At 39.1% G+C, this 14,040-nt stretch overlaps 1 pseudogene; it reads left to right on the top strand.

Annotated features, from left to right (window-relative positions):
* The first annotated feature begins 397 nt into the window (after positions 1 to 397).
* On the top strand, positions 398 to 1,333 carry LOC110333387 (annotated as a pseudogene).
* The last annotated feature ends 12,707 nt before the right edge of the window (positions 1,334 to 14,040 follow it).

Here is a 14,040-nt window from a genome sequence, read left to right as displayed (position 1 = left end):
GATCTTGTGCTCTATAGACTCCACCGGTATCTACATGCACATAGTGTGCAAAAATTCATGTAAGCACACACACATATGCATAACTTGAAAAAGGAAATCTTTAAAAAGTCAAAGCCTCTAGATTAAATATTAAGGTTAAGGAATGTTTGCATATATATATATATATATATATATATATATATATATAATAGTGAACAACACAGTTGAAAAATTGAATTGAATGAATTGAATCAAAATTTAAAACATTTGCATTTTCAAAGACTATCATTAATTTAAGGCTCCTTGCTCCTCTATGCTCCAGAGACAGCCACATCTTCTCATGCAGGGTCAGCCTTACCCCTTAGACATACTGGTGAAGACTGGAGGGAACAGATTTGCCCATATTGACCATTTGGTTACCAGGGCTGCCAGCTCATTTAGGAAAGGATATTGTTGTCATCAATGACCCCTTCATTGACCTCAACTACATGGTCTACATGTTCCAGTATGACTCTACCCATGACAAGTTTATTGGCACAGTTAAGGCTGAGAATGGGAAGCTTGTCATCAACAGGAAGGCCATCCCTATCTTCTGGGAGCAAGATCTCACTCACATCAAACGGGGTGATGCTGGTGCTGAGTATATTATGGAGGCAACTGGTGTCTTCACCAACATGGAGAAGGCAAGGGAAAACTTGAAGGGTAGGCCCAAAGGGTTATCATCTCTGCTCCTTCTGCTGTTGCCCCTGTGCTTGTGATAGGTGTGAATCACAAGAAGCATGGCAACTCCTTCAAGACTGTCAGCAATGCTTCCTGCATCTTAGCCACCTGACCAAGGTCATCCATGATAATTTGTCACTGCGGAAGGACTCATGACCACAGTCCATGCCATCACTGCTACCCAGACTGTAAATAGAAACTATGGAAAGCTATGACATGATGGACATGGGACTGCCCATAACATCATCCTTGCATCCATTGGTGCTGCCAAGGCTGTGGGCAAGGTCACCTCAGAGCTGAATGGGAAGCTCACTGGCATGGCATTCCATGTACCTAACCCCAGTGTTTCCATCCTTGATCTGACATGCCATCTGCAGAAAGCTGCTAAGTATGACGACATCAAGGAGGTGGTGAAGCAGGCATCTGAGGGCCCACTAAAGGGCATCCTGGGCTACAGTGATGACCAGGTTGTCTCCTGCAACTTTAACAGTGATACCCACTCTTCCACCTTTGATGCTGGGGCTGGCATTGCTCTCAACGACAACTTAGTAAAACTCAGTCCTGGTATGACAATGAATATTGCTACAGCAACAGAGAGGTGGAACTTATGGTAAAACTGACCTCCAAGGATTAAGAAGCGCGGGATCACCTGCCCCAGCAAGGACACAAGAACAAGAGAGAGCTCCTTGGCTGTTGAGGATTACCTGTCCCAACTCAGCCTCCAAACACTCAACATTTCCCTCACAGTTTCTATCCCAGACCCCTAGAATAACAGGAAGGATCTAGGGAGACCTATTTTCTTGGATATCATCAATAAAGTTCAATGCAAACAATTCACCCGTACACACACACACACACACACACACACACACACACACAAAGAATTTATATATGTGTGTCATAGTTTTGGAGGAAATATTTGTAAATCAAAATTTTGATAAATTACTTATATCCAGACTGTATAATTGATCCTAAAGCTTAATAAGACATCAAATGGCCTCCTTTAAAAATAGTAACTGTACATAGGCATTTCACTATGGAATATGTGAAGCTGAAAAATGAAAAATACACAGTATCATTATTGTCAAAGAAATACAGATCAACAACTCAATATATGAGATCTTTTACTTATTGGGACAGCTACAATAATGATAGCAAACAAAATGTCTCCAAAACTATGAGAAGTGGGACCCAAGAGGCCCTTACACAATACATGCTACTGTTGGTACTTTTGATTGCCAACCAGAACTAGATGATAAAATTCTGTGGCTGCATACTTTGGTTGCAGAGCATAGAAGAATTAAGCCAGAAGTAATCCGTCAGCTTCCTGTATGCCTGCTAACTTGCGTAGTGCATAGTTCCAGAATGTGCTCTGTACACTGCTAAGGGAGAAAAACCATCAGTGGTTTTACCCAGCTGTGGATTCTTCAGGTGGCAATAACCAATCAGCCAAGCAAAATGTGCTCATTGATACAGTAGTGGTGTGACTGTTATGGAGGTCCCCAAAGACTTTCTGATCAGTTTGTAGGACCACATTGTAGTGGCTATTCCTGGTTGTCAACTTGACTATATTTGAAATGAACTACAATCCAGAATTGGAAGGCTCACCAGTGGACCTAATCTGGAGACTGGGAGATAGAAGTTTCTGATCTGGATCTTGGTATGGAGATCTTGAGACACAGTGGTGATTGAATCCAGAAGATTAAGACAGGGAGATCTCCGAGTCCAAGGTCATCTGGGATTAAAGGTGTGGTGGCACACACCTTTAATCTGGGCTACACCTTCTGCTGGGGACCATATAAGGACATTGGAAGAAGGGAGTCTGTCTCTTGCTCTTTCGCCTTCTTGCGGTGTGGGACTCAGCAACTGCTAGATCCTTGGACTTCCATTCACAGCTACTACTGAACCATTGTTGGGATTTGGACTGCAGACTGTAAGTCATCAATAAATTCCTTTACTATATAGAGACTATCCGTAAGTTCTGTGACTCTAGAGAACCCTGACTAATACACACATTCTCATGCCTACTACTGTACAGACTATTGTACAGTTTATCAGAAGCCCATGACTCGGGAAGCTATGTGGGCTATGGGTGAATCTGCTCTTGATGTTTTGCTAAATAGACATGTCATCACACTGCCTACTAAACATTCATGTTTTTAACCTGTCGTGGCTCTTACAGCCTTGGTCACAGAAGCTTCTTTTATGCAGTGAGTGATGATTAGTACTGAGACTAACAATGGATCAGACTGACGAGACTGATTACTGAGTACTCAAATATAAGTGGAGCGTCTCTTATCACCTCCTTCAAAGCTCAGAGAACACCACAGAAAGGGGGGGGGGTTCTAAAGGCCAGAAGCTAGGAAAGAGTGCTACAAAAGCTGTGCCTTCTGGACATGACATAACTATTGCACCCATGAACTACAGCAGTGTTGATCACGTGCACAAGACCTGCACAATACTGGGCCCCTCAACATGGCATCATGAATGGAAGAGAGGTTATGAGGCTCTGTCAACTCTAGAGCAGCTATAGGTAGTTCATAATTACTGGAAGAGGTAGGACCATGTTCTTAGTGGTATAATCATGGTCTTTCTTGGCCAATGCCTTTGGTCAAGTAAGTAAGTAGTATTCATAGTCATATAACCAACTATAACTAACCATTCTGAATCACCAACCAACAAACAAAATCTATGAAATAGGAGGAGTACTTACTAGAAAAGGAGAAGAGTTTATCAGGAGTGAGTAAGAATTAAGGGAGGATATTGGGTATGTGGTATATGCTCACAGTCAAACACATATAAGTATATCATTTGAAATAATAAAAAGAATAAGAGAAACTGCAATCCTCAGGCATCAATAACAGGTATGTGAGCTGTTACTTAGGAAACAACCATGCAGTATGAGTATTGTCTGTTAGCCACAGAAGCAGCCATGTCCCAATTTCCCATCTTGTGTGCATTTTTGTCTCTTGTCATTGGACTTCTGCGCTTTTCAATTTCAAATCTTCCAGTGTTTTCCATCACTCTGAAACTAATGAACAAACTTTAGACAGTGTTTCACAAAGAACTGGAAAATCTGACCTCTAGCATTGAAGACATACCATAAGTGAGAAATGTATTTTGTATGTGAAGTTACTGACATTCTGGTGTTGTTGGCTCATTCTGAAGATTTTTTATGTCACTGTTGCAGTATACTTCTAACCTCAAGCCTTTGTTGGTCTGGATCTTCCCACTTAAGTGACTTCTTTAAACTCAGTGACATACTTCTTTTTCTGGTTTACTAACTCAGCATCTGGTCCTTCAGGAGAAATCCAACAGTATTGCATGTGTTCCTCTTGACTGTAGCCATTGTAGCTTTCCCTCTTATTGCTGTTTTAACATTTACTTTGTTTATGTAATTTATGATTTACTTATATCTGTAAACATTTAACTGGGAGAAGGGACCAAAACTGTTTTCCATCTTTATTGTGCTCACAATACTAAGATGATCTTACTGCATAACTGAGTCAGGATTTGTGTCATACGTGGATCCCTTTAGTGCAGTTCCATACCTCATTTGGGATAGCTAGACGCTAAGATGAATTACTATCCTCTGTGTTTATGACCCCAAAACTACTCTCTGTTACAGGAATTCAGTGATTCAGAGTGTACTTGGATAAATTCGCTTTCAGCATACAGTCTATTGACAAGTATTACCCAAATACTATGGTTTGGGAATTTATATACTTCAAGTGTGGGCTTTATGCTCTATGTGATTAATATGAGTGTATACATTTGTCAAAAAATATATGTATATATCTGTGTACCATACATATGTATAAATATGTGTATCAATTTATGTATGCTGATTATCCCTGTATCCTTAGGATAAATCCCACTTGACTTGGCATGTGATCTTTAGAGGTATATTTGGGTACTGTATTCGTTGAGAAGTATTGTGTCTGTGTTGTCAGGCATGTTTGTAGTTTCCCACAGTAACTGTTATTTTGAACCTGTTTTGGATCAGGGCAATCCTGACTTTGTAGAATGATTTTGGGAGTGCCCTCTTTTTTTCCGTGATTAGGAACTGTTTGAAAATAATTAGTGTTGATGCTTTGCTAAGAGTATAAAAAGGTTCTGTAGTAGACTAACACATGGCATACATCCTAGAAGATGTTCTGTGTGTTCAGGAGAAACATGTATATTTGGAATCCATAAGGAGGAAGGTTTGGTAGAGACACGAGGCTCCTCTGAACTGTAAAGACTGTCTTTGATGTTTCCTTCCTGATTTTTTTCTTTGGTCTGAGTTCTCTACACTCTGGTAGCAGTGGTGTATTGAAGTCCCACTATGACTGCACTATTAGATCTAATAATGTTTCCTGTGTAATACAGTATCTGTCACTGAATGCCTGCATTTTTATAATTTTTTTCCTTGAGTTTATCCCTTTATCATCATTCAGTCACTTTCTTTTCCCAGTTTTACAGGGTTTGATTTAAAGTCTGATTTATTTGGTATAAGTATAGCTATGTCCATTCATTTTTGGTTCCCATTCCTACATATCTTTATTTTATCTCCTTTGATTCTGTATGTGCTTTTAGCAATGAGAAGTTTTATTAGTGTGGGGTTTTTTAAAGTTACTTTTAAATACATTTTTAAATAAATATTTTTATAAGAAATATTTGTTTGTGGGGTATGTGTGGCATGCTGCATCAGTTAAGGTCAGAGTACAACTTGCAAGAGCATATCATTTTCCTTCTGCTCTGTGAGTCCTTGGGATCAAATCTGGTCTTGGGAGCAAGGGACTTTGCCTGCTGAGTCATATCAGTGGCCCTCATTAATACGTCTTCAATTTATTTATATTATGTCAGTTTAAATATTTTAATGAGAGAAATTAATACATTTGTATTCGGGGTATATTTACCTTGAAAGACTACCTGTTGTTTTATATATGTTATTCTCTGTTGTTTTTGTGGAACCTGTTTCTCCTTATTGTTTCTCTTTAAAGTATCAGATTCTTCTCTTGGTCTTTGTAAAATCCCACTTTAATTGGGTTTTATATTTTCCTCTGTGTTTTATGATTGATCTTATCTTCCTTTGCTTCTCCAAGCAAAGTGACTTTACTCATTGTTCTCTGTGTCTGGTCTGATGATGATGAATTCCTTGTTTCTGCTTAGTTCAAAGACGTCTTGTTTCTCCTTCATGTCTGAAGAGTGGTTGTTCTTGGTGTAATGTGCTTGGATGGACATTGGATTCTTTTAGGAGTTTAAACACAGCATTGTCCTCTCTCCCGTGTCTGTGAAGTCTGCTGGAAAGTCTTTCATTAACCCAGACTGGCTCTCTTGGACATGATTTGCCATTTTTCTCTTGCTATGTTAGAATTTTCTTTTCTTGGGCTTTGACAGCTTTGTTATAATGGGCCAGAAGTGAAAACTATTTACTCTTTTGAGATTTCTAGATCTGAAAGAACGTATCTTTCCCAATAATAACTTTTCAGCCAGGCTTTCTATCCGTTTCTTCACTGGGTGGTTCCATAGGTCTTGGGACCTGATGTCACTCTTTTTCCATTAGTATTATTTTTAATCTGCAATTTATTAAAAATAACACGTGTTCAAGATGAGAAAATCTTCTGCTTGATATAGTCTGTTATTAGGGTTCTTTATATATTTTATAGTCAATGAGTTCTTTGGATCCAAAGTTTCTTTTCATTTTTATAATAGTGTCTAATTAGATTGTGATTTGTTACAATAATTTTGCTGAATTTTCTCTCTACACTTTTTCCCACCTTGCCTTTTAAATGTATCATTTTTTTATTTTTAAATTATGTGTAGATGTTTGTGTATGGACATGCACACATCAGTGTAGGTGCCCATGAGAGTAGAAGAGGTTGTTAAATACACAGGAGCTGGAATTACAGCTGATCACGAGCCATGAGGTATGAATGCTAGAACTGAACTGGGGTCCTCAGGAAAAGCACACAGTATTCTTAGCTACTGAGCCATTTCTTCAGCCACCCTCTAATCTTGTTTAATTAAAAACATTCTTCTGAAGTCTTTTACAGGTTTTTCTTCTAGTTTTTTTTCGGGATGTGAGTGCTTGGGGAAGGGGTGTTCCTAGGAAGGTATAGAGTTCCTTTGGAGGTGTCAGTTACATGTTTCTATGCCCCTGGGTTGACATCGCTGTCTTTATCCATTTGTAAGCATGGCTTTTGCAGTAAAGGACCTTCTTTTGCAGATATGTCCATCTTATTGTCCACTGCTTCCCATGTATGGAATGGAATGTGTGGTCCCATTTGACTATAGCAGCATATTCTCTATGCAGTTCCTTCTGCTATGATTGATAGCTTTAGGCTAGATGTGTGGAGCACTAGAGGCATGTAGCCCACCATTCTCTGCATGCTAATGAGGTGCAGTGGAGGCATTATGCAGGTAGTAAGTTGTAGATGTTGGTATCAGGAACTGGCTTGGCAGATTGCCTCCAAACCCATTGATGTCACCCATAGGTGACGGGGACCCTGTGCATCTGTTGCCATGGCAATCGCCATACATTCCCAGAATCCATTTGGCTGACCTCCCACCTTTACCTGTGAGCAATTATGTCACAACCCAAATAAAAGGCAGGCCCTCCTGAACTCTGCCCTCTTTTTCCCCTTCGCCTTCCATCTTTGCCCTCTTCTCCCGCAAAAGCCTTGCACATGGAACTGTATTGGCCTGGTGTGGTCTGTCCGGACACGAGCTGTGATTCTCACACAACAGTAGGTGTAGGGAAACTGATACATGGCACTAGTCATTAGTTGTCACTAGTGTTTTTGTAACTAGGTCCACAGGAATAAGAGGTTTGCAGTCTCAGGAAGTGCTAGCAGGTAAGGCTGGGCATACTGTAGAATGAACTTACTGATTTTTAAGGGCTGCACAGATTCTAGTTACTCCATGGCATCTAAGGTCAATAACTGGAACAGTATAGTGCTTGCTTGCCAGTAGTCAAGGGGAAATGGGTGGCTTTGGAGTGACACACAGTGTAACGGAGGTAGAGTGAGAGTGTTGTTAATCTCAAGTGGCCCCATGCTGCTAATGCATGTTTATTGGTGTTTATTATGACCTGGGGTGTGCCTCTACAACCAGGCAAGCTTATACACTCCTCATCATGGTGTGAAACCTGTAAAGATCAGCTAAGAAGAAATGGTCCACGTGTTCTCAATATCCTTAGGGGATGCTGACCCTCCTCCATTCATTTATTTTTTTCAGTCAAATTGTTTTGAGCAAATCTCAGCTGGAGAAATAGAGAAGTTAGTATAAATTGCTCTGTTCCCCTCTTGATATGCCGTCTTTACTCTCCAGGATTTTTTTATGCCTCATCTATTCATTTTCTGATATTTTTCCTACCCAAATATTAGCTATTCGTGTCTTGGGTTCTTTGTGTGTGTGTGGGGGGGGGGATGGATCTTAGATCAGTAAATCTTCTTAGAGAAAAAATTGTTCACTGACCCTGAAATTTTGATGTTTCAAGTCACATTAAGCACGATGTACCTGATGTATAAGAGTGTGTTTATCTCTGAGTATCTGTGCCCTAGCACTGATTCTCCAAATCATTGATCTGTGTTCCAGGATGAGGGATTAAAATATAGATAATCTAATTTCCAAACTTTTAAGCTTTACACACGAATATTTTCCAGAGAACATATTAAAGCTGGTGCAATGTTCTGAATTATTTAACATGTATTATTTTATTGTGGATTTTCTCATGGCAGTGTTCTTTAAAAGTCTATGAACTTTTAAAATTCATTTTAGTTGCATTTCCATGGTTTTTTTTTTTCATTCTTTGTTGTTTTATTACTTTGCTGCTCTTTCAGTTCTTTGCAAATTTTAGGATTTATTACTATTAAGTGTGAGAGACACGCACATGCCATGTCACATGTGTGGAAATCAGAGGCAAACTCTGTGAAGTTGGTTCTCTCAATCTCTATGTAGGCTCTAGAGATCGAACACCAGGTTTGAAGGTGTGCACTTTTGTCCAATGAGTCTTCTCTCCAGTTTTCTGTTCCATCAGTTTTTGTCTTGTTCTTCATTCTATGACTTCTGAGCTGGCAAGGCATTGTAGAGAGTCTGAGGTTAAAGCAGAAGTGGGAAGCCAACGTCTGGTAGTCGGTTTCATTCTGAGTGGCTTCTTTGTAACAGAACTTCTTCAACTCAGCTGTCTGGCTTGGAACATTTTCTTAACTTTTCAGAAAAAGAAGAACCATGCTAAGCTGCTACCCCTCAGCTTTCTTTTATCTACAATTTAGGATAACCTCTAGTGGTTTTGCTTCATTATATTTTTAATAGTTGTCAAAGTTATAAGATGAGGCTTGGCATCTAGCTGACACTCAGGATCAGTTCTTTACTCTTGTACTCCTGGTTCTGAGAGTGTGTAGTCATGTCGAAACATTCTTTCAGAACTCTCGTGAAACCCCATGCCATCATTTTAATTTACAAGAATCAATTATTTGATGTTCCTATAGGTCACTTATTCCTGAAATGGGAGCCATAATGGCAAGGACCATAGTGTCACAAAGTGCCAGGGGAATACAGAAACAGTGTGATTCTGAAGTAGACAAGCTCACATCTGTGTAAATCCTTCAGTTGCTTTGGATTGTAAATGCTGGCCAAGTACAAAACAAGGTTGAAATATATTCCTTGAAACAAACAATCTAGTGGATATTTGAGAGCACCCAGGGTATTCATCACCTGAAGTAAGAATGTGTAAGATTCAGATTCTGTTTTAGTACTAGCTCTGTGATTTTCAGAAATCCTCCAATTTATGTATGTGTCACCAGGTGTTTTGTTTTGTTTTGTTTAGAGATTTGAGATATTAAGAATTTTTCCTGTTAATGGGTAATAAGTTTTCAGGAAAGATGTTATATTGGCTTGTTTACAATCTATCCTGTGTCAGCTTTGAATGGTGGCATCAACAGAAGGTCACTTATCCAACCATTTGAGGCAGGTTCAGTCAACATGTGAATCTGTGACTTTGGGTAAGATTCTTGAGTCATGATTGTTACCTGAAGTGAAAATTTCTGGTTATGTCATGTGATGCAGTCTCATGTGATGTTTTGCTGAAGCAAGACCTGTGAGAGGAAACATGATGTTTGAAGGGAATATAAGTAGGACCCAATAGACAGGGGTGGGAGTGTTTACATAGGTAGCCATGCAATGCTTTGTTGGTCTCCATTCTTTGCTGATCTTTTCTTTGTTGAGGGAGGCATGGCTTTCCACTGGTTCTGGCCACTCTCCCTGACTTGTGCTGGTCTTAGCCACTCCCCCTGACTTGTGCTGATCTTGGCCACTCCCCCTGACTTGTGCTGGTCTTGGCCACTCCCCCTGACTCGTGCTGATTGGACGGAGGCCTGGCTGTTTCTGCTGGACTGTGCCACCGTTGCTGATCCGTGTTTGGTGAACTGGACTGCTGGTATCCTGACAATGGAGATTTGAATCACCCCAAAGAATTACTTCTAAACATCTACATATCCCCTTGTCCTATTTTCCATTTTATTCTCCCCTACCTTTGGACTGTAGACTAAAAGAGGGGAGGTCAAAGAGTTTGAGAACTCTTATTAAAAAGTAGGTCTTATGAACAGTCTCCCTTGCACTGAAATTTTGCAAGTTTTAGATTTACATTTTAAAAATGAAAACTTTTATCCTGTTAACAAAGATAAAAGTCTTAGTGTGACTTTTCTTTCCTTTCCTTTCCTTTCTTTTCTTTTTGAACAAAAGACCAGTCAGAACTCATCAATTTCATTGGTTCCCATGAAGAGTGGAGTGGCATGTATTGTGCGGTGAAGATAAAGGCCTTTAGGGTTGTCAAATAAGGGGACTCTCAAGGGAAATTTTCTAAGTTTTTCAGCTCTGTGTTCTTACTTGTAAAATGGATATTGTGTATTATTATTATTATTATCATAGGAAACAATATAATAGTGCGCAGTTTTATTTTCTGTAGGTAGGCACATGGTCACTAATCTTTAAATGTCAGTTAACTGTTATTAAGAGTAAAAACAAAAGAGGAAAACAAAAAGAAAGAACATAAAAATATAGTTGCAGTTGGCCTATAGTAACTGTCTATGCTTGGTAACAACATTGTCTGTAGCACAAAACATTTTAACATTTATAGCTTAAAGACTGGGGCTGAGGGTGGAAAGATGGTTCATTTAATGAATTCCGTAATGCTCAAGAAAAGAGGAACTGAATTAGAATTCCCAACATTCATATAAGGTAGAATATCACAATGAGTAATAAGTGTGTTTGCAGCCCCAGAGCTCTGTGATTGAGGTAGGTAGGTCCCTAGAGGTAGTTGGCCAACTAGTCTAACCAATTGGTGTGTTCCAGACTTAGTCAGAAACCTTGTCTCAAAATATAAGGTGAAGAGCAACTGAGGAATGGGTGCACACACCCAAACATGCACATACACCACATAGGTGTATGATGAACAGTTAGCTCTCAAATTTTCCTGATCAGTTTGCTGTTCTAATAAATGATGGGAATATTTTTAGAATTCATCCTGGCCAAGAGTAGAGTAAAACCAAGGTGGTATTAATGCTACTTTCAGATGAATATGGGGCCTATTCTAAAGTTACCTAAGAATTCTTGTGTAGTTTAGAGATGAGTTCATTCTTTGGGCACAGACAGCAACAATAAAAAGAATGTTTAACTTTTGCATAGTTCCAAAATAAAATGTTGCATATCCTAAAGAAGTCCTAAGATAATTTCAGAAGTGGTAGCTGGAAATAAGATCACTGAGTAGCTCTAGGAAGAAAATTTTAAATATCCACCATCTTTTAGTACATTTAGTGATGGTGTGAAGAAATGCAAATATGTGTAGTAATTTCATAGATAGTGCATGTCCATGACTGTTTACAGTTTGTATAGAATTAGTAAATTTTTGTACAAGAGAAACCTTTGTCTTCTACATGTTTTATCATGAGAACATTAAGATTATGATGATCTTTTTAAACCCCCCATGTTCAAAGCTTACTGGAAAGAATAGCTGAATTTTTAAAAGATCATTTTCACTTTGCATGATGAATTATTTCTGAATTTCATGGGGCTTTAGCCAAAATTTCTATCCAATTTTCTGTTCCTATTGATAAAATATAACTGTTATATTCTTCTCAATTACATATCAGAAGTAAGCTATTAAACCATAATACCAATAAAACACTAACTCTTTTTTGAAATCAAAAAGTATCTAATATCAATGTCGGAGTGAGGTTTGTAAAAATGTCATTATTCCTGAATTGTGTTATTGCCATATTATTTCACTGAAGGATGTGGATAAGAATTATTCATCTAAATGTTACTCAGAGAAGATAATGGGCACTGTTAAAATGCTGCTTGAAAATACACACAGCAAAATATCTATGAATTTATTTTTAACCTAGATAAAATAAGACAAATATACATAATACAAACTGGATATTTAAAATATCATTAACAAACTATTTAAAATAAATTGCATTTTTAAAAATCTCATTTATTTTTGTAAAAAAACACCACAGTCTGGCATCACACTGAATTGTTGAAGCCTGTTTGTTGAATTGGGGGAATCGTCAAGGTGCAGGCCCCTGGCTGTGGGGACAGTTATGAGCTCACATCATTTTATCTGCGTGTAGTCTCCTTTTGGATTACAAATCACTGAAGACAGACATAGTCATCTGTACAGTGTTTGAGGAAGACATTTCCTCTCTTCTGTTTCCTATTTACAATTCCACTGGGTTCATAAAATGGTCAGATGCTACGGAGCCATGAACAAACTACAGAGCTTTTAATAGAGCCATTCATCGGCTCCCTTGAAGGTTAGTGCTCTCTCTCCAGGGAGGGCTCTCGGATAATAAGAGGAAAATGAATGCCAGTTGAGCACCTGTAATCAAATTACTCTTAATTCCCTCAACTCCTGTCAGATACCGAGCCTCTCATATCGTCTCATAGGTGGGCATTTTACAGACGCCCGTGGTGTAAAGCAGTTGGTTTACCTTCTCACTTCTCTCTTGTTTTCCAGCCACCATCCATCACGACTGGGTAAATCTTGTCAGACAGAAAATCCCAGCCGTTGCAACAGTCAGACATAGTGCCAGCCTCGTCTACATTGCACCTGTCATTTCTCGGCATTAAGCACGCGAGGAAAGGAGCCAGAAGAGTGTTAGTGGAATGGATGCGGGCAATGTGCCCAGCATGTCAGCAGGGTGGCCTCCACTGTGGTCTAGCAGGATGCGACTACTCCTGAGGAAAGCGTCACAGCCCCCACTTTAGAGAGAAGGACTGATCTTGTAAAAGCCTTGCAGCCTCGGACCCAGAGCAAGCCGTAATTTAGTTCAGACTCTCGCAGACCCCACCTGTCACGTGTAACAAAACAAGAACAGTACAAAACACCAAGCTTCAGACCCTTTCAGCTGGGCTATAACTCATCCGGCTGCGAAGGCTGCAGAGGGAATTAGTGAACGGCTTTAAGTGTTCCTTTTCATTTATAGTGTAGCACTTGGGAGCAGAGATGGATGCAGGATACAGCCACAGACATGCTTGGGATTTCACTGATTTTATTTGTACGGGTTGAACCTTAACTTATGCTTATGGTTTTTAACGTTGACTTTTGCTGAACATACACCAGGCATAACACGTGGAAAATAATGGGCTTGTACAATTACTGAGGCATGCAAGACAGTGAGGGTATGGTAATTTTTTTTTTTTTTTTTTTATTACAAGTGAAATGACTTTCACCTTAGAAAACCTTATGGGCCAAGGGCTACAGGTACGCATCCAACCTTAAAAATGATGCTGTTTTGATGGAAATAATTTTTATGGTTTATTCTAAAGCTACCTATAATTGGTTCTGGCATAATGAACAACAGACTTAGAAATGCTTACCTCACTGGTGTGTTAGGCCAATAGGTTAAAACATCCCTTGCTAGAAATAGGTATAAATAGAGATGCTTCCTAATTTTTGTCTGGTCAGCTATCTGAACTTATCATCTCATTATCTTAATGACCAAATGTCAGTTACAGCATTGAATTTCATATTAAAGTAATGAGTGAAATGACTAAACGTCTACTATCTCTTTGCTTGTTGTTATATTTTTTTAAAGTATTTGACAATGCTGAAAGAAGCATAGGCAGATGGACAGATAGGCAGATAGACAGATAGACAATTTATTTAATTCCTCACCAGGCCATTGAAGGCAGTTCTGTCTCTGGTGTGTCTTCAGTGTGTCTCACACAGTTTATTTCACTGTATTTTGCTGAAGTGTGCATGTCTTATTCCAAGGCTTTCTTGGCCCCTGTTTCATTCCTCACACTTTAAGAGTTTCGGTTTTATCATTTCATTGTAGAGAAAGACATTAA

The sequence above is a fragment of the Mus pahari genome, chromosome 15, assembly GCF_900095145.1.
Source record: "Mus pahari chromosome 15, PAHARI_EIJ_v1.1, whole genome shotgun sequence".
NCBI classification, from domain to species: Eukaryota; Metazoa; Chordata; class Mammalia; order Rodentia; family Muridae; genus Mus; species Mus pahari.
Note: the sequence above shows the minus strand (reverse complement) of the source record. Positions and strands in the feature narration are given on the sequence as shown.